This window comes from Wolffia australiana, chromosome 9 (genome assembly GCF_029677425.1).
Source record: "Wolffia australiana isolate 7733 chromosome 9, ASM2967742v1".
Taxonomy (NCBI): Eukaryota; Viridiplantae; Streptophyta; class Magnoliopsida; order Alismatales; family Araceae; genus Wolffia; species Wolffia australiana.
Window position 1 is genome coordinate 3388222 of NC_135843.1, and position 21324 is coordinate 3409545.

General features: G+C 43.2%; 1 long non-coding RNA gene and 1 other non-coding gene across 2 annotated transcripts; both read left to right on the top strand.

Moving 5' to 3' along the window:
* Positions 1–14835: 14835 nt before the first annotated feature.
* Positions 14836–16505, top strand: LOC144708025 (uncharacterized). The gene is made up of 2 exons (XR_013582620.1): positions 14836–16013; positions 16178–16505. It is a non-coding gene; the product is annotated as an uncharacterized LOC144708025 (long non-coding RNA).
* A 4163-nt stretch (positions 16506–20668) lies between these two features.
* On the top strand, positions 20669–20777 carry LOC144708090 (small nucleolar RNA R71). Its single transcript, XR_013582638.1, has one exon. It is a non-coding gene; the product is annotated as a small nucleolar RNA R71 (small nucleolar RNA).
* The last annotated feature ends 547 nt before the right edge of the window (positions 20778–21324 follow it).

Genomic DNA, 21324 nt, shown 5'->3' on the forward strand with positions numbered 1-21324 from the left:
GAGAGAATCTAGTAATGAGAGAATAGACATGTGTATTCTGTTCTTTTTGTGCGCGAAGTGTGCATTCTATTCGATTATCCGAACAGAACAAAAATGAATTCGCAGATAAAATCTCACAGACCCGTGTGCAGTTCGGGTTGTAGGAATTGTGCAATTTTTTTTGAAGTTTTTAAAAAACTCCACTCGATTTCCTCCCTCTCTCTCAGTCTCTCGTCGCTATCCCAGCCCCTGTCTCTGTCTCTCTAGCCTCTACTCTCTAGTCTCTACGGTGTCCGTCGCCAGTCTCGCTGCTCCGGCGCCAGATTCAGATGAGGAGCATGGTGGATGTAGAAATAGGAAGGGAAGTTTTTTGGATTTCTAAGGTTGTTGGTACGTTTTGTTTTATTTTTTTATTTCAGTTCGTGTTAGAATATTATTTGATGTGTGATGTTTTTCTTTCTTATCATTTTTCGTGACTTTAATCATTAATTTTTTTATCTCGAATTCTATGGGACTTCTCGCGTTTTCAATTTTTTGATTCGCTTCGGTCTTCGATAATAAACCTCACATATTTATATCTATTCGGACGTTAACTTCTTGGTGGTATTAATAGAAAAGAATTATTTGGGTACAGTTATATGTATATTTCCAAATTCTATTGTCTACGGTTTGATTATCTTCCCAATCAAACCCTATGTTACAGTATTGTATTCCATCTCCATGATCATGGTTTTGATTTCAGGCCGACAAGCCAAGGCTGAACTTCAAAGATGAGTACTCAAAATCTTATAGAAGCTTACACCCATCTGCGCCTGTGGTTGTCCCATGGATCTCCGGTGTCTTGGCTAAGGATTCTGTCTTCCAAGCTTATTGGCTGTGAGTAGCTTCAATTGTCAGAGATATTACTTGATTATTATTTTATCCTTATAATTTTGCGTCCAAATTTATTCCTCTGGGTTTTTGTTTTATTACCTCGCCGCCATCATTGGGGTGTCCCAGCCTAGCTACTGTTGGATTTGTTATCATTTTATATAATACGGAGATAGAAAGAAATGAAAAATTGCCTTCTTTTTATTTTACATTGTCATATACATTATCAAAGTGGGTGCTTCCTTTTATCTACTCGCCTCGTAAAATCACAGTATACTTCAAACAGGGATGGAATCACATCTTTGTGTGTTTAGCACTTACTTTAGAGGCATCGTAACCTAATCGTCAATTTTATTTTTTGTATGTTCTATATGTACCTTTGTGGGTTGTTCTTACCACTGGTTACAGATACTGAATCACGTGGCATCTACGGTTGGTGGACGATGATGAATACATTAATGTCATCGTTAAATTTCTTGTTATCCTCTCCAAATTCAAGACGAACGATAAGTCGATGATGAGTTGAGGACAATGCGATGACCGAGAAGATGACATGGCAATAGCAAATTTGTCATTGTATGATGATGTCAACTCATCATTCTCCTCATCAGCTCTAACCACCAATCTAGGAGTTTCACCCTAACTGACTTAACTATAACTTGGAAATACTTTGGGCATCTCTCATCTATGATTAGTCAAACCTAAACAACAGATTTCATAGGCATTGTTCGTACTGTCATTTTTAATGTTTATAAAACCATTTTGCTTTTCCAAAGATCAAGACTACCTCTAAATCTCGTCTTAGAAAATAACAGTACAGAAATACAGTAAATTCTATATATTTGACCTTTTGTGGCTTTTATATCTGATTGACCTGATTCATTAAATACTAAAATAAACCAAATTGTGGTCTGAACTTTTCACTATCTCGTTTTGCGATTCAAGATGATAATTATACATTTGTCTCACTGATTTTTTTCCCTCTGAAGGCTAGCTTCCACAAAGAAATATAATTTCATGTGTGATGTTTTTCTTTCTTGGCATCCTACTCGACTCCAAACGAGGTTTACTGTCATTTTTTGTGACTTCATTCATTTTTTTTAAAAATATATATTATGAATATCATATGTGTGTTAGAATGACTTTGAATGTTTAAATTCATCTGATTTTGTGGAGTGATATTCTGAATTTTACAAATATATATATATGCATTATGATTTTCATATAAGCGCGTTAGAATGACTTTGAATGCTTAAATTCATCTGATATTCTGCATTATGATTATCACGTCTTAGAGTGATATCCTGATTTTTCTAGAGTTTATGGGATTTTCTCATGCTCCAGCTGTTTTTCGAGTCACTGCATCTCGACCTATGTTGCATTCCTCCTTTCTAACCTTAATCCTTTGGTTCTCCTAATACTGGGAGCTGTTATTGTTACTTATCATTATGTTGTTGTCATTCTGTTTTTGCAGCATCCGGACTCACCACTTGGTGTATTTATTGAAAAAGCTCTCCACTTGTCGTCACCATAACGATAAGAGCAATTGGTGGCGACGACGTCGACACACCTTCTGAGGACACGCCGCCACCTTCTCTCGAGACGTCCCGCATCATGACTCATTTCTAGAATCAGCTACAGGACCTGCCTGACAACGCCCAAGTCAACGCACTGGCATCAGTCACGTCTCCACCAACACACACCCCGTCACGCATCATGACACGTCGTCAATGCCAGATCCAGAACTACCCTTTGACGTGACACGATAACACGTTGTGCACTTTTATTTTATGTCATTTCTCATATTTTCTATTTCCTCCGAGGCCTATATGTAGGCCAATGTTGCAAAAGAACAATGGGCAAATTTATTTCAAGAATTGAAGTTTCTTTCTTCTTGGAGGATTCGCCCTAGCCCTCTCTCCCTCTCGTATTGCCGTAGCCGTTGCTGTCACCGCCACCGCCGTCGGTCGTCCGCCTAGCAAGCCCGCGAAAGCCCTGCCTGCGCAAGCCTTGCCCGCGCAGGCTGCCTGCGCAGGCCGCCCACACAGGCCGCCCTCGTCGGCCACCCAAGCGGGCTGCCCATGCCGGCCGCCCGCGCAAGCCCTGTCGCACAGGCCGCCCACACAGGTCACCCGCGCCGGCCACCCTAACAGGCTGCTCGCGCAGGCAGCCCACGCAGGCCGCCCACACATGCCACCCGTGCCAGCCACCCTAGCGAGCTGCCCACGCCGGTCGCCCGTGCAGGTCTCCTGCGCTGGCCACCCTAGCGAGCTGCCCACGCTGGTCGCCCACGCAGGCCGCCCACGCAGGCCGCCCGCGCCCGCCACCGCGCGTCCGTCCGCCTGTGCCTATAGAGTCCCCGACCGCCAGCACGCGCCTGCCGTGCGCCCAGACGCCCTCGTGGCCACTGGTCGCCGTGCATATCGTTTAGGTGTCGGGGCGCAGCCCCGCACCTCGCGAGGGGGCGACTCCCCCCTTGACCCTCCGGCAACTGACCGCGCAGTTGGATCCACGACACCCTATCAAAGCGCACATCAATCGTCCCGCCAACGACGCTTTGAGAATTCCCCGCAACCTCGCCTCACACTATCTAGTGCTGAGGTACTCCTAAACTCTCTAGTGTCCCGTGTTCTTCGTCCAGTATTCCTCGAGAGTTCATCAATCGCCTTCGAGTTTGCTTTGGATTTAAGATTTCCAAGCAATTAGTTGAATCTGTTTTTGAATCTTCAAACGGACGATCATTCAAATTTATTGATTTTGGTGCTTAGCATCATCGCGGTGGTTGAAAACAGTACTCCTGCCCTCGACGAGGAAAGGGGCTGCACCACCACTATTTCTGGTGGCGTGGACACCAATGCTTCGACACCGGATGCGCTGCCGCCATCAACCAAGGTCAACATCTCCGCTACGGACAAAACGACAAAGTCAACCGAAGTCAACATCTCTGCCACGAACACGCCGCAACCGTCATCACACACGTATCCACCCGCGCACGTCCCTACGCGCTTCATGACACGTCGCCAGAGGCAGATCAACAACTGCCCTTTGGCGTGACAAGAAGCACGTCTTTAATTTATCGTCTCTAATTTCTCGTCATTTTCTCTTTCCTCCAAGGCCTGTATATAAAGGCCATTGTTTTCAAGAAACACTTAGGCAGTCATAATTTCAAGAATTGAGTTTTGTTTAACTCTTCTTGGAGGACTGCCTAGCCTCCCCTATCCCTCTTAACCCTAGCCGTCGCTGCCGTCGCCGCCCGCGTGTCGCCGGCCTATCACCTCTCTTCCATCCTCTTCGCTTCTCTCTCTCTCTCTCTCTCTCGCCTTCACAGGGTAGCAACCCCAGGCCGCCCAGGGCATCCCGCCTTAGGCCGCCCAAGGCTGCACCCCAGGCCGCCCAAGGCAGCCCGCCCCGGGCCACCCAAGGCGCTACCCCATGCCGCCCAGGGCCCCCGTGCACGCCGCATTTCTGTCACCCGCACTTCCGGACGCCCTCCAAGCCTCTTACGGCGGTGCATACCGTTTAGGTTTCGGGGAGCTGCCCCGAACCCTGCAAGGGGGCGACTCCCCCCTTAACCCCCCGCTAACTGACCGCGCAGTTGGATCCGCAACACCCTGTTGTAGCGCACTTCAGTCGTCCCGCCAACGACGTCCACGCCCAAGCACTCCAACCTTTGAGCAACCAGGCCGAGTCTCAACCAGGGTCATTCAATGCCCGGAACCTCCAGATCCCATCGTCCAGTGGGCCTCTCAATGCCCGGATTCGTCCAGCTTCGTCACGATCAGAATTTCCCGCATCATCTTCATGCACTACGGTGCCGAGGTATGCCTGAACTCTTTGGTGTCGAAGTGTTCTCTGTTCAGTATTTTCCCGAGAAGTTTCCACCGCCGTCAGAATTAGATTTGGTTTGGATTTTCTGCTTCTTCTCTCTCTTTCTCGAGTGTATCCTCGCGACGCGAATTCGGATATTGATTTCGGTGCTTAGGCATCGTCGCGGTGGGGGAAGATAGTACTCCCGCCCTCGATAAGGGTCGGAGCTGCACCATCAGATTTTCATCGGTTTTAAATTCCGAATCCGATCGTGTGATTTCTGTGGCTGTTTTATCCCTCATCGTTCCTCTACCCATAGTTTGCCCCGTCAACCCAATCATCCATTCATTCATCGTCCACTCCCTAGTCGATCACTCCGTAGTCGTCCTACGTCAATTTCATCGGATTTAATTCTCGAAAGTGATCGTGTGATTTTGTGGTCTGGTTTTATCCTACCCTTTCCTTAGTCGCCCAACATCCTATATCCGTCGTTATCCCATCCCGTTTCCTCTAGTCATCCTGCATCATTTATCCTACCATTTCCTTAGTCGCCCAACATCCTATATCCGTCGTTATCCCATCCCGTTTCCTCTAGTCATCCTGCATCATCAATTCTTGAATTTGCCTCGGAGGTATTTTATAAGGTTCATAGATATGTGAAAAATGAGACGTATGGGAGAATCGTGTTGTTACTTACTGTCATATATTTTATTTATTTTGCTTCTATATCTACCTAAGGGTGGAAAAATTTATATTCTACATTATAGTAGTCATATATTTCAATTTAAGACTCTGCTTTAACATTTCTACATTATAGTTGCACTTCTAACTTTGTCTCAAATTAGTTTGATATTGGATGAATTATCAGATAAATTTATGTTTTAATTCTTAGGATGCCTAGAGAACCTCTCTCTCATACTTCTAGTGCCTATGAAAGCTTGTCATTGTCCAAAGTGAAAAGAAGAAAAAGAGAGGATGAATGCGTTGCATGGATACACTTCACAGAGGTTGCACCAAAGGTGTTCACATGCGATCTTTGTGAGATCCGTAATAATTTTCGTGCTGTGATAGTAGAGAAAAATAAGTATAGTTGCAACACAGTCCTATGGGGTCATTTGCAAAATGTGCACCGTAAAGAGTATAATGAGTTGAAGGCACAAGAAGGCAGCTCTTCTAACCAACCATGGGCGGTGAACATCTTTGACCAAAAAGTGAATGAAAAAATGCACTTCACTGGTCGCACATCGGAGACAACAAAAGAAGAGCTTGTACGTTTCATTTGTTAGTCGGCCTCACGGTGGAACATTGTATGTAAGAAATACTTCATATGATTGCTTTGATACATCGCACAAGAGGAGATATCCATTCCATCGACAAGGGCTGTGAAGGAAAAAGCTTTCAAGCTCTATATTGTGTTGAAGAGCGGCATCTGTAACCGATTTGAGAGTGTTGATAGAGTGGCCATCACTCTAGATTGTTCGACTTATGTGAATCGAATCTCATCCATAGGTCTCACAATTCATTGGGTAGACACAGAATGGAAAATGTGTGAATGTGTCCTTGCTATACGCCAGTTGGACGGATCGTACACTGTGGAGTGCTTGAGCGAGGTTGTGTTAGAGGTTCTTATAGAATTTAAATTGAGCACAAAAATCTGCGCTATTACGACGGATAATGCATCAAACAACACAACAATGATGGCCATATTAGAATGGGAGTTGTGGCCATTGAACGCCAATTTCACTACAAAGAGATAGTTATTCAGATCGGATTCAAGGTGCTCGATGTCATCGAAGATGGGCCCAAGTCATCTTTAGTTGATGAAGTAGACCTCACAAACTTGGTGTGTGTTGGATGCATACGAGTCTGATCCTTCTTCTCCTATTTCCTTGGGGGATGTTGTTCTGCGCCTAAGAGAAGTGGTCAGCGCAATACGAGGATCTTTGAGGCAAGAGGTAAAGTATTTTTCATACTACAGACAGTTAAATATGATAAACACGAGGATCCCGTTAGATTGCCCTACTAGGTGGAGCTCTACTTCCAAAATGCTACATAGGTGCCTTGAGAAAAAAATAGTTATTGACATGATGATGTCATCTACTCTTAAAACACGTATTTTACTTGAGTGAGGTTGTGTTAGAGGTTCTTACAGAATTTAAATTGAGCACAAAATATGCGCTATTATGATCAATAATGCTTTGAACAATGCAACAATGATGGCAATATTAAAACGGGAGTTGTGGCCAGTGAACACCCATTTCACTACAAAGAGATATGTCTTGTGTATTACACATGTGATCAACTTAGTTATGTAGGCCGGATTGAAGGCGCTCCATGCCATCGAAGATGGACCTAGTAGAAAAATTTGTTGACCTACTCAAACCACTCCAGCATGGTACCTCTATTGCTATTTAGAGCAAGGCACCAACTTCAAATGTGGGTATAGTCATTTTTAAGGGATTGATGAGGTATCTTTAGCGAATTAGAGAGGGATATCAAACTCATACATGCTTCTAGTTGGACATGCTATCTCTGTTGGCAAAGGAATGGCTTAGCTAATGTATGTTCCACTATGCGGGCAAAATTGGAGAAATATATGTTCGTGCTAAAACGAAACGAGGCTTTCACTATAGGATCTCTACTTGATCCATCTATGAAGCTTCACTTGATTGATCCACAAGCTAAGAATGGTGCCCTAACTACCATCCGTACTATCATCGAGTCATATTCAGTATCCAGAAACCTGGGGAATCGGTCCACCGAACTATCTGCTCTATCAATGAGGAATGATTTCCTACAAATGGAGCTCCAAGTACTAGATCCGACCGAGCTAGCACAAAGAGTTGATCCAGTTGAAGAGCTCGATGTATACGCAACCACCAACCCCCAGTATTTGGTACAAAGGTGTTCTATTGGTTGAAGACGACGGGTATCATAGAAGGTGCATTGTTAGATTCACAATTTCTTACTTGAATTATTGAATTTCTGACTGCTTTTATCCACATAACAGGTCAGGTTTCTTACCCTGCATTAGCATTGGTGGCAAAGGAATTTCTAGCAGTTTAAGCGACGAATGCTGCGTGTGAGCATCTATTCTCAGAAGGGCATTGTGTAATCAACTACAAGCGATCGAGGCTCGCAGTAGAGAGCGTTGAAGTCCTGATGCAGTTGAATTCATGGTACACCAACGATGATTTGAGACCAGAAGAGGATGATGATGGTGATGATGATGACGAGCCATCTGCCATTCGTGTGGATGCACCCACCGGTTAGACTCTCGATTTTTTACCTTCATCTAACGACATTTACTCTGCTATTCTTCCTTTACTTGTGTATTAAACGTTATTACTTGCACATTGAGTTAAAGTATTATTACACATTGGTAAAATCTTTCATTTTTTCATGTCGTAGATTAGTTGGCGACGAAGATGGAAGAAAACTGCGGGCTAGATGCGATACTTATCTAGCATTATTGTGGAAGACTAATCGACCATTCTGTGTCAAGACTACTCTATAAATAGTGTGTCTTGGATGATTGTTCGCTCATCTTTCTCACATATTTGGATCTGTATTTTTGAAATTTAAATGAAGCGTGACCCTCATATCTCTTTTCCTTTTCTACTAGTGATTCTTGGTTAGCAATGGTGACAATCCGAACTCGATAGTTGGGGTAGTGGAAGAATAATATAATAAAAGGATGAATACGTGGAAGACCACGACGTTGATCATGAAGGTCAAACTTGATGGATATTATGTGGCCGTCAAGCCAATAAAACTCATGTTTATTTAATTTCATTGAATAAAATGTTTATAATGAAGTCCATGAGTACGTGTAATGACTTGGTGAATTATGATGAGATCATAATATAGTGATCACTAGTCTTTAAACATGTATTCTAAATATTCCTATTCGATGTATAGTCGAGACGGACATCGAATTATCCGGATAGAATGACACTAGCTGATCCTACTTATATCATAAGTATAGCTGATCCTGTAGCTATTAGTGTGATGACACTAAGGACAAATACTGGGTGCTCTTTGGAGAAAGATTTCACTGAATTGATCCGTACGAATCCCTGAATGGTATTATACCTAAACGTCAATTAGGTTGATTCAAGTCACGGTCATAAAAGTGATCCACTGACCTGAGACACCAAGGACATCTCGTAAGTGGACGACTACATTTTGACTATGACTTACGAGCCTCTAATCATGGGATTCAAATACTTTATAGATCGGATGTAGTAAGAAGCTTACAAAGATTGACTCAAGACAAGATCATCCAACCTCAGTATAAGAGGAGATTGACTCAAGGAAGACGATGCAGAAAAATCCCTAGCCAAGGTAGTGAGGATATTGGATAAGTGTTCTCCAATGATCCTCGTTACACATCAGTACTAATCGAATCATGGATTAGGGTTTGATAATAAGCCATACTCAAAGTTGTTCAAGAAACTCGCGTGGAGGATGAATTATACATATACAGTGATCGATGACGGTAAAGGTTCCATAAAAGAGTTTGAGACTACTTGGTTTATTCTAGAGCACGAAGTGTAGCTTAGCACCCCACCGGCTAGAAACTTAACCTATCGATTGGGTTAAATTAACCTATCGATTGGGTTAAATTAATCTATATGTGATCCTTATTTAATTAATCTATATGTTAATATAGTAAATTAATTTTTTATTGGCAAAATCGCGGTGCCAAGTATGTCCAACCCTACGGTTGTACTTGTAGACCAATCCATCTGTGCCCAGGACGCCACCTAGGGGGTGTTTATTGTTAAAATGTAGTGTTTTTCATCGTTTTTATGCTTGGAGTGAGTGTACATGTCCCAATTACACACGAACACTACTCACCCATGCCCATGTTGCAGGAAGGGAAAGGTACATAGGTGTTACCTAGTGAAGGCCGAGAGATGGTCACTGTGCCAGCTGGAGTTGGGGGAGCCCTCATCACGTGCAAAAGTGGAGTGCATAGTCCGCCCCGCCGTTCGCAAATTTTATGTGGAGGTGCATGACTTGATAAATTATTAGACGAGAGGGTGAGCTTTCTCGCCTCCAGCACTCCATGCTATCTGCCACTCCCGCGGGCCTTCCTTCGATAGTGTGCATCGCGTACGAAGGGCCGGCAAGCCGAGGCGTTCACACGATAACATCCACGAGCTGTCGGAGGGCGTTCCTAATAAGGAAAAGGGAAGAAGGGGTTTGTGTGTGTACTGCGCGGTTGGCAAGGGCATGTATTGTCTAATTTCCGTAGTGCAGTTGGTGACAAACATTAGTTGTGGGGGGGGCCGGGGGCGACACCTCATGATATCCTGCCATACGCATTTCAGTCGCCACTAGGAGCATTTTCCTGCATGAAGCATGTCAACTAATACTTGTGATTCTGATTCTACGATGTTATGATGAAGGTTTCATTCCTCGCATAGGAGTAAACCATCATGTATCACCATAGCCTCGGCTACTGCATTAGTTTGTATGTCATGAAAAGAGGATAAAGAAAAGATAATAATCCCTACATGATCTCGTAGGATACCACCTCCCCCTACTGGCCCTAGGTTCCCTTTGGCCGCACCATCCAAATTTAGCTACCGTAAACAACTGAAACATTTAGCTATTCTAAATAACTTTAATGTCCCATTCAATCTAGGGATTTCCCTTTAATCATGCTGCAGGAAAGGTTAACTTCATGTAGATTTCTTCCACGACTTTGCATTCATGAATTATCTAAATTATACCTTGTAATTAAAATTAAACTATTTGTTCTTGGCGCGTAATTCAGCAACAATACTCTAATTTCTCAAATGGTGGCTGGGGAACCACGATACTGAATGGTGTTGCCAAATCAAAGTTTTTGTTTCAGCTTAAATAACCATCTCTTGCGTAATCTTTCTTACTAACCATATGATTATCGAGTCGACCAAATTCAACTTTGATCCCCAAATTTATTTATTTTCCTTAATTATTTTTCTGGATAATGGCTGTCAGGCTTGGCCTCTTCTTTCTTCTTTTCCTCAGCATTAAGTATCAACGCCGATGTCGAAGGCATTGAAGAATGACTATCTCTGGTAAAATTTTGTCTCCCATCTATTTCTCACCAGAATTTCACAAGCAAGTTTCATCATTCGACGTCATATCATATTAATATTTACATTAAACAAATCTCAGTTTCTCCGGAAGGCAAAGAGGAAAACGATAATCTCTGCACACTATGCGAAGAGTTTGCATCTCAAGCATTGGACTATTTCAACTCCAACAAGACCCAAGAAGAGATCATTGAGAGGTTGTAGCGTGCTTGCTCTCAGTTGCATCATTGGAAAGAGCATGTTCTCCAATAATCTAATATTTCATGTGGTAAATCAAAACTTTGTTGATATAATTTTTTATTATTCTCTTTCAAAAGTGCATTTTACTGGTGGACTACTATGCCCTCTTCTTCATGGAAGTTGGCTCTGTCCAGCCAGAAGCATTCTGCAATATGGTAGATCTTTGTGGAGTCCAGATGGCTGTTATGGCAACTAAGGGAGAGGACACTTCTCCACTTGCCAGTGGACAGATATCATGCAAATAAGAGCTATAATATGCTAATTTTATCATATTTGTGGGCTTTTAATGTTTAGACACATCAAATTCTATTGAACTTTATCATGATTTAATGTTTAAACAACACTTTTCTTAATTTTCAAGAGAAACAATACTTTTGAGAAATAATTACGTCAATTAACTCATTTTAAATGTTTTAAAATTGAATTTTATAAGAAATTAAATGTCTTTAATTGACTTATCTCTGTAGATAAAAAGAAATCAATAATAAAACATATTTGAGAAATTGATAAAGCAATTTTTGCATTAGTAATTTTTTTTACAATCTATTGAAATTTTTAAAAAATAAAAATCATTTTTTATGAAGCTGGCCCTTATCGGGCTAGTGTAAGCTCTAGTTGGGTGTTAAGTGCGCAGGAAATACACCAAAAAGAGCGTGGGCCAATCAGGAGCGAGAAAAATACCTTTGGTGCGTGACACACACACATACACATCAGCGTACGTGTCACGCCCCACAAAGTGCATTGCGTGGACCAATCACGTGTGACTTAACTCGCTGCATGTGACTCAGCAAATTAAGCCCGTGCGCAGGAGTATATGGACCAATAAGCTGTCATATCTCATGCTGATTGTGAAGCTTTTTCTGTGCAAATCACACGTACACTGCACCATAAGAACAAAACTCGATGCGAACTAGCGCCACATGGTCCAATTGATCCGCTCCGTGTCACCTGCGTTCAAAGCAAAGAAGTCTGTGTAAGTAATAGAATCGGAAGAAATCTTCTGATTCTGCCACGATAAATTGGTTAAAATAAAAAATTAGGAGCTGTTCTTGATCTGGAAGTGAGGAGGAGAAGTCGCCTAGCTCCCTCTCTGACTCAAGAACACCCTAGAGCAAAGTAGAGCCTGTATTGGGTTGTAAGTTTGTCGATCTGATCTGAAGTTTGTTCCCATGTCAACGTGAAGATTATTGGAATACTATTGTGTTCGTTGCGCGGAATCTTCCCAATTTGACTCCAATTCCACTCCCAGTATTCCTAGGCATAGTTAGAATTCAATTTACACTCATTTTGCCTTTCAATTCAGTCAAATTTATAGATTTTTCTGACTTCTAATTTTCTTTTGAATGTCTCATTTTAATTCTTTTAATTTTTGAATTTCTCTGGATTAAATGATTGTCTTAGTCTCATCAATGGATGATTACGTGTTTCTCCGTGAGTTCAAACCCTTGTCAACCCGAATTCAGATCATGATGACCTTGATTAGCAAATATTAGTCAAGATTTGCTACGTAAGGTGCTTACCAACCATTTTTTTAAATAAATAACCAAGTTAAATTTGTGATAAACGAAATAGAGTAAATCACTGGAATGTAATCATCGTATAACTAACCATTCCAATTCATTTAGAAATCAAAAATAAAAAAAGTTATTCAATCCAAATAAATTATTTTTTTACTCAAATAAAATTCAAAATTGATTTCCTATTGCTACTGTAAATTTCATTTTTTTTAAACTGAGAATTTTTCTTTTAGAGATTATCCTCCCCAATTCGACTCAAATAAAACGGTGATTCTAGTGAATGATTAAAATTTTACAATCAGGTGATTTCAAGCGTATGTTGATAAATGACCTGGGGTAATTTGGTTGCATTTGAAATTGCAAGGGTTGACATTTCACTTGCAATTTACGAGAGTTTACTATCCCCCAAGTAGATAAAAATCTTACCATTTAATTTTTTTTGTCTCTAGCCTAGTCAATCAAAAATTGAAGTTCACGAATGCGTCCCTAGGGTTTGACACCTTACTCGAGTACTAAGGGATATAACAAATTAAATTGCTTAAGTTCAAAAACCCTTAAATTACGATACATAAAAACACGTACTTTTCAAACTTATGACGGACCATCGTAGAAGTTCTTACCAAATTAAAGGACTCTAAGACACAGGTCAGCTTTAGAATCAGAAATAATGAAGTTAAATGTTACCTAAACTTACTCAAGTCTTATTTAAATTTATTATGGGTTTAGCTGGATATAATCCAAGTGCTTTTGAAGGCATGCAAAAGGCAGAACAATACAAACAGCAGGTTTGCTTGTCTAAATTTAAGGACATTATTTATTCAGAATTTTGTTTGTTGTGAGGTTCTTATAGTTTTTTAATTATTTATTAGTGCAAGAAGCTTGTTTTCGAGTAGGGGCCGCTGATCTTGGTCAACGCTGAAAAGTTTCTGGAGACAACGGATCCCTGTGTAGCTATTCGCGCTTTCCGGTTGTCGAAGGCAGAGATTGCTTCTCAATGAGATTATGGCACGCTGATAATAAGACGCTCATGTTTATATAAATGTGTATGTCCTACTTTGGCTAGTCAGACGTGTATATGTCAAAACTGTGGCTTGATTTTTACCTTCAATCTTATCAAGATTTTTCCCCAGAGAATTTGTGTGAATTATGCAAATTCAGTGCGATGGTGTAATAGTTTATACGGATTTTATTCATTGTGCAAATTTTGACGCGTTGTGTGAATTATGTTCGCTTTGTGAGAATTTTATTCAGGTTGTGCGAATTTTTCTTATTGTGTGAATTTTTCTTATTGAGCGAATTGTTCTAATTCTGCAAATTTTGTTCGGATTGTGCGAATTTGTGTGAATTTTACACCATGTGCAATTTTTGTGCGAATTGTGTGAATTTTGTTTGGATTGTGCGAATTGTTCGAACATCTATTAAAATTTTCACACAAAAGAGAGCAGAACAACGAATAGGGCCCTGTGCGGTATTTGCGTGCAAATGTTTTGTTCATTTTAAATGAAGAGAACAGAACATCCATGTCTATGAGCGAATAGAGAGAGTAGAGAGAGAATAGAGAGTATTGAGTGAGGAGATAAAAAATAGAGAGAGTAGGGAGAGAAAATAGAGAAAGTAGAGAAAGAATAGGGAATATATAATATAATATATAGAAAGAGGATAGAGAATATAGAGAGTAGAGAGTGAGAGAGAATAGAGAATAGAGAATATAGAATATAATATATATATATATATATATATATAGAGGAGAGAGAATATAGAGAATAGAGAGAGGAGAGAGAATTGAGATTATAGAATATAATACACAGAGAGAGAAGAGAGAGAATATAGAGAGTAGAGAGCGGATAGAGAATAGAGAATATAGAGAGAGGAGAGAGAATATAAGATATAGAGAGTAGATATAGGAGAGAGAATATAGAATATATAGAGAGAGAGGACGATGGCGCACGCCATCTTGAACCGTCAACGACGTCTTCTGCGCCACCGCCACCATTGTCGATAGCGGTGTGAAGCATGCTCACTTATCGTATTTTAGTTTTCGTCTTCTTCTTTAGTCGTATTTTGTATTTTCGTACGCGTCAGTTTCATTGCACTGCGACACGTCCCGTGTCCATATTTTCGTCGTCATGGGGAGGGGTCCTTAGTCATTTGGACCCCCTCCCTTGTCTCGTTTCACCTATTTTATTTTAATTTTCCCCTTTATTTTGTAATGGGGGGCGCATTATATAAGGGCCCCTTCATGGACCCAATTTCCATCAATTGGCCCATTAGAGGCCCATTTGACCTTCCCTATATAACAGAAGCATGGGCACCTTAAAATGATCAGACTAAGAAGAAGAATCATTTGAGAGTTTATTGTTCTTTCTGGTCTCACCCCGTCCATTGAGAGAGAAGAAAGAGGGGGGAGGAGAGGTAGGAAAAGGCCTAGGGAGCGGGACAAGACACCAAGGGGAAAGGAGGGAAGCTCTCCCTCTCCATGTGTTGTCTGGGCAAGGGGGGGTGATTGCTCAATTTCAATCATCGTTTGGAAGTTCAATCACCCACTGTGAGTTATCGGAGCAGCCGTTCCCCCATCCCCCACCCCCTTTTTCCAATGATCGGTGAAGCCGAGCCCCTTCTGGCGAAAAAGAATATCTGGTGTCGTGAAATTGTTTGGAAAACAAATGGAAGCTCTCACTCGGGTGGAGATTCTACAGTCAACGAAGCCTCTGATGATCCCCGCGACATGCCATTTTCCTGCCCCGCGATAGTCAACGAAGCAAATTCCATCGCACCCTCTTCTTGTCGTGGTGCAGGAGGGCCTCGCCCTAGTCGTAGGGTTGGAGAATCAAAACTCTGGCCACCCATCTGGGATTTCTGGCTTGGTTGAGGGCGCCTGACGAGGGTGGTCATCCCTGAGATTCTTCTCGAACCCAAGAGAATCCTCACTCTGCCAGTGCCCATCCTTGCCCACGGGAATCGTGGACTGTATACTGCTGATCCTCAACAGCCCACCACTAGGACCATCCTGGATCTTGGTCTGTTGTCGAGGAGCACGCCGTCGTTGTTGCACCAAACTCGACTATGGGAATTGCTTCCCCATTTTGTCGATCGTTGACAGCATTCTGGGTCGATCTTCCCTGATCAATGCCAATTGAGTCTGGTTGCAGATCGAAAGCTCACCGGAACTGCCATCCCCGACGAGCAGCCACCTCGCGTACCACCGATCGCCAGTCGAGGTACGCAGTCAAACCAGCAGCTGATCGACCACTGCCGCTCGCCCTGCTGAGCAACCCCCCTGAGCCGACTATTGCATCGTCGCTCCACCAGTCCTAGCAGACTTGCTCAAGCCGTGCCGACTCCACTGGTCCCCTCTGCCGACTCCTCTCCTCTGCCCCTTTTCCAGTGCTCCAGCATCGCCATCGCCTGTTGAGCCGTTAGTAGCTCTCCAGAACCTTTCCGCCACACCCGCTCTGACCGCCGCCACCGTCGACGACCCCTGTGCACAACGAGCCACGCCAACGATGAGGTATACCATCCTCTCGCTCACTCGTTAATTATTCCTTGTAGTATGTTTTTCGTCTCGACTGCATTGCGCTCGGGCTAGGTGAGCGAGGCAATAGAGAAACTATGACAAATTTGAGCATCTCTACCGGTAAAGACGACTCCGTCTGTTACGTGTGAGCCCCACAGATAAATTCTGGTGGAGACGACATCAACGCATCGACACCGGACACGCCACCAACGTCATCCGACACGCCAAGCATGCAAACTCGTCATCGACATCAACCAAATAACCGCCAGACTTCAGACGTGCCACCACCGCCTCCCGAGACATCCCGCATCATGACACGTCGTCAACGACAGATCCAGAACTGCCCTTTGACGTGACATGATTACACGTCGCCCACATTTTATTTTTACGTCATTTCCCATATTTTTTCTTTCCTCCAAGGCCTATATGAAGGCCAATGTTGTAAGAAACACTTGGCAAAGTTATAATCAAGAATTGAGTTTTACTTCTTGAGGACTTGCCCTAGCCCTTCTTCCCCAGATCGCCGCCGCCACCTCCGTCGTCATTGTCACGCGTCGCTGGCTGCCCTCATCTCTCCCTCTCCCTTTCTTTCTTTCTCTCTCTCTCTCTCTTCTCTCAGCCTGTACGTCCAGCACTCTAGCACCAGGGCCGCCCGCGCCAGGCTTCTTAGCGCCGGCCGCCCCACTCAGGGCCGCCCGCGCCAGACATCCCAATGCCGGGCGCCCCACCAGGGCCGCCTGCGCAGGCATCCCAACGCCGACCGTCCGCCAGGGCTGCCCGCGCCAGGCGCCCTAAAGCCTGGCTGCCTGCCAAGGCCACCCAACGTCGGGCGCCTTAGTGCCGGCCGTCCCGCTCAGGGCCGCCAGCACCAGACATCTCGACGCCGGCCGCCCCGACCAGGGCCGTCCGCGCCAGGCCTCCCAGCGCCAAGCGCCCAACCAGGGCCGTCCGCGCCAGGCCTCCCAGCGCCAAGCGCCCAACCAGGGCCGCCCACGCCAGGCACCCTAGCACCCGGCTGCTCGCCACGGTCACCCATCACATCGGGCACCAACACCGGTCGTCGTCGACACCGTCCAAAGCTTCGAACCACGTGCACTCCGCACGCTCTATGTGCGCTGCACGCCCTCCGTGCGCTTCGTGCGCTTCGCGGACCCTACGCGCGCTCCACGCGTGTGGGAAATTGTCTATGCTTGAATCTCCGACAACGACTTCACTGCTCGTCTGCCACGCCTAAGCATCCCGGTCACCAAGCGACCAGGCTTTGTCCGGACATCCCCTTGCCAGGGCTGCTCAATGCCCGGAATCGCCAAGTTATACCACCCAAGCGGGGCCACGCAACGCCCGGATCGCCGAGCCAAGTTACGACCAGAATTCCCTGCAGCCTTAACACACACTCTGGTGCTGAGGTACGCCAGAACTCTTTGGTGTCGTGTGTTCTTCGTCCAGTATTCCACGAGAATTCTTCCACCACCGTCAAATTTGCTTTGAATTTCTTGGAATTTCAACGACTAGTGGATTAGGTCTTTTTGTGAGATTTCCCGCAAACATGAATTCGAAAGTATTGGATTTGGTAATTGAGCATCGTCGCGGTGGTTGAAGACAGTACTCCCGCCCTCGACGAGGAATGGGGCTGCACCACTATTATTTCATCAGATTTAGGTTTTCGAATTCGATCTTGTGGATTTGGTGTCTGTTTTATCCCTCCATTCCTAAACCATACCAGCATCCAACACCTATCGTCATCCTTCTCATCTCCTCAGTCGTCTGCTCCCGTTCCTCTAGTTGTCCTGCATTAAATTCCTTTCAACCGTAGACGTCCCCATCACTCCGACGAGGTTCAAGAGGCCACCGTCACCGTCACTGGGCGACCCAGAAATATTTTTCTGTTTTTCAAAAGTAAAAGCTAAGAGCTCCTTTTTATTTATGAAAAACCAAAAAATAACTTTGCATCAATAGATTGCTGATATTTCCTCAACCTCCATGTCAAAGAGGAAGAACAGAAGAAGAAGGAAAAACTCTTGCATGAAGAGGATGTGTGCGGATGAAAGGAAATATCGAGGGAACAATGGAATGCATGAAGAGAAAATGAGTTGGACTCCTTGGCGATCACCTCTTATGAGGCCTAAAGTCATAACAATCCCAAAGTCAGGGCGCCAAGTATGGATTCCCAAATCCATCTTAGAACCCATTAAGGTCTTATCACCTAAGGCGTTATGGACCCCTAAATTCATATTAGAACTATTTGTTTGAATCCCTTGATATTTCATTTTTTATATTTATTGTTATTCTTGTTAGTTTTAGTGTTTTGAGCATTTTACTTGCTTTGTTTTTTTTGTTTTGTTTCAGGAATGGGGTATTGTATCCAAAACTCTCATGGAGAGGATCCCCACATTCAACCGTAGCGTAGTCAGAATCTTTATACTTATTCTCTGAAAGGAGCCACATCATCCATCCCCTCTGTTTGCCATCCTCTTTATAACTTTCCTTTCTGTTATTTGTTCAAATATGCATCGAGGACCATGCTTTATCTAGTCGGGGATGGGTGGGAACTATCATGTTTTATATGTAAAACTATGTCGTATGTATTTTATTTTGAGGAATGTTTCATGATTTGAACCTATCCTTAACCATAATCAACATTCACAGAATTTTTCATCCATTGGTTTGGGAACGTGTAGAGAAGTTAAGCTCCTAGAGCAGATCAAGAGCATGTTGTAGGTGGAACAATGTATGATTTTGAGCAATGTGGGTTCAGTTCCAAATTGGGGAGAGTGTCTAGTAGGTGATTAGATGATGGAAGGTCAAAGGGTAGAAGCTCTATGCTCCAAAGGTAGAGTCCTGAGTGAATTTAGATCCCCCACTCCATCAGCTCAAATTAAATGATCCCCCTTATGTATCTTATCCCACCACTAGCCTACTCTTATTTCAAGATAGGAGTGAATCATTTATCTATCTCCTATCAGAAAATACGTCGTCTTCACCTACCTCATTGTTCCCACACACTTCACATCTTACCAATCATCAACTTACTTCCATTACAAAGGATATATCTATCTCCCAAGTACATCTGTCTTCCTTTCCACGACATCACTCCGACATCACCTATGCACATCTTTTTCTGTCTATGCTTCACTCTGCATTATCTAAATCTTATTCTTTTGACCCTTATCCCTTGACCAATGTGATTGTTATGAGATTCATTGCTTGTTGTGATAAGATGTTTAGAAACTATTTATAGGATGAAAGGTGTTTTTTTTTTAAAATAATAAAAATATATTAAGAAAAGAAAAAAATAAAATGGGATTTTGACATGTATGAATTTCTTATGATTAATATGTCCTTCAGGGTCATATTGATCTACTTTTATGTATCATCATATCGGTCACATCTGTTCTATCTTCCCCACTTCTTCTAAAATCTTGGAGTAGGTTATCTTAGGTAGCACCGCCTCCCTTTAACCATAAAGTCATCCAACGGTTAACACTTACCCTATCCCATTCATGAGATTTCCATATTTCCAATCAAAATCCCAAAAAATCTACCATATCTTGTCGTTATATGCCATATTCTATGCTCAAGAGGAGGAATCGATGTCTTCTTTTCTTGGGTAGGAGGAAAGCTAATGGAGAGACAAGTACTAAGTGGCCGCCACCCTGGGAGAGAGTGATCTTTCTAGCGAGAGAAGTGAGGCCAACATCAAATGAGTGAAGAGAGATTACACTAGGAGTAGCATCATACCTAGCGACAAATACACTACCTTTTCATCTACTTGGGCATTCAAACCAAGGAGAGGGGAATCCCACATTCCTGAAAAGGTCAACACTCAAATTTTCATTCACTGTTTTATCTCAACTTGTGATTGATATGTCTATGATAAGCTCAAATTTAGGTGTATTTTTACTGGTTATTTATCAGTTAAATCGTGTGAGGATTGAGCTTATGCAACAATATTTATAACCTCACAACCTTAGGGTAAGTGGGGTGTCGATCCACAGGGAGCAGCTCCATCTCCGCCCGCAATTTTTGATTTTGCTTCTCTATCATGTCTGCAATGACGGGGGTTAGTGCAGAAAAATCAGGTTGGGTTTGAGAGAGAACCTGGTACTGCTGCTAGGGTCTAGACTGAAACTGCTGTCTTTGCTGAAATTGGGGCTGAATTGCAGGCTTGTTCCCTTGGTGGAAGCTCTCTCCATTTTGGAAATTTGACTTCTTTTGCCCCCCCCATGGTTGCTGTGGTTGGTTGAAAGCCCTCACTTCCTCCTCCATAGTTTGGCAAGCACCATCTTCATGATCTCTGCTGAAACAGAGAGAGCAGATTTTTGCTTTAATAATAGGAGAATTGTTCAGAAAAAACATTCCTCAAGGTGGAGGTAAGCTCCTCCAATTTCTGATTGGTCTCCTTGAGGCCTGCTTGCAGCTCCACTTCTTTGGCATTGACTTGCAGCACTCCTGCCCTCTTGGGCTGCAGATTTCTCCCATTCTGATTGGCTCCAATTTCCTGCAAGTCAGTTTCTGCAACTCTCTCCAAAATGTCAAAAACTTCATCCTCATATGCAGTGTAAAATGTCCCACCGGTGGCTAGATTCACCTTATTCTTCATGAAATCCGAGAGAGATTCATAAAAAATTTGGGCTAATTGACAGTGTTCAATTCCATGATGAGGGCATTTCCTCAGCAGGTCATTGAATCTCTCCCATGCTTCACTAAAAGCTTCACCTTCATGGGGATGAAAATTATGGATTTCCCTTCTATAAAAATGTGTTTTAGAGAGAGGGTAAAATTTCTGCAGAAATTTCCCTGCATCTCTTCCCAAGAATTAAAAGTAATTCCTAAGTTGCGATACCAGGAGAATGCTTTATCTTTTAGCGTTAAAGGAAAATATTTCATTTTTAGCATTTCAGTAGATAGCCCTGGAACGTTTTGGGAAGAACATCTAATATGGAAGTCATCTAGGAATTCTAAAGGGTTTTGTGCAGGTAAGCCATTAAATTCAGGTAAGGAGTGGATTAATGCTTTGTCATACCTGAATAAGATCCCCTCACCTATGTTCAGATTTACATCCGTTTGTCGCAGGCTTCCGGAGGGTGTCGATCTGTCCAGCATGGTTCTCCTCCTCTCATGCTGTTGGCGTCCTTCTTCTGCCATAGTTTCCTGCTGATTTTCTGGTTCTATGACTGTAGATTCTGGAGTGGCGTCTCGTGCCACGTTCTCTGCAGACTTCTCACCAGCTCTTGATCTTGTTACTACCATAGAACTTCAGCAACAGGTTAGAAGGACAATAAGCTGAGGATTTTTAAGTCCTGCA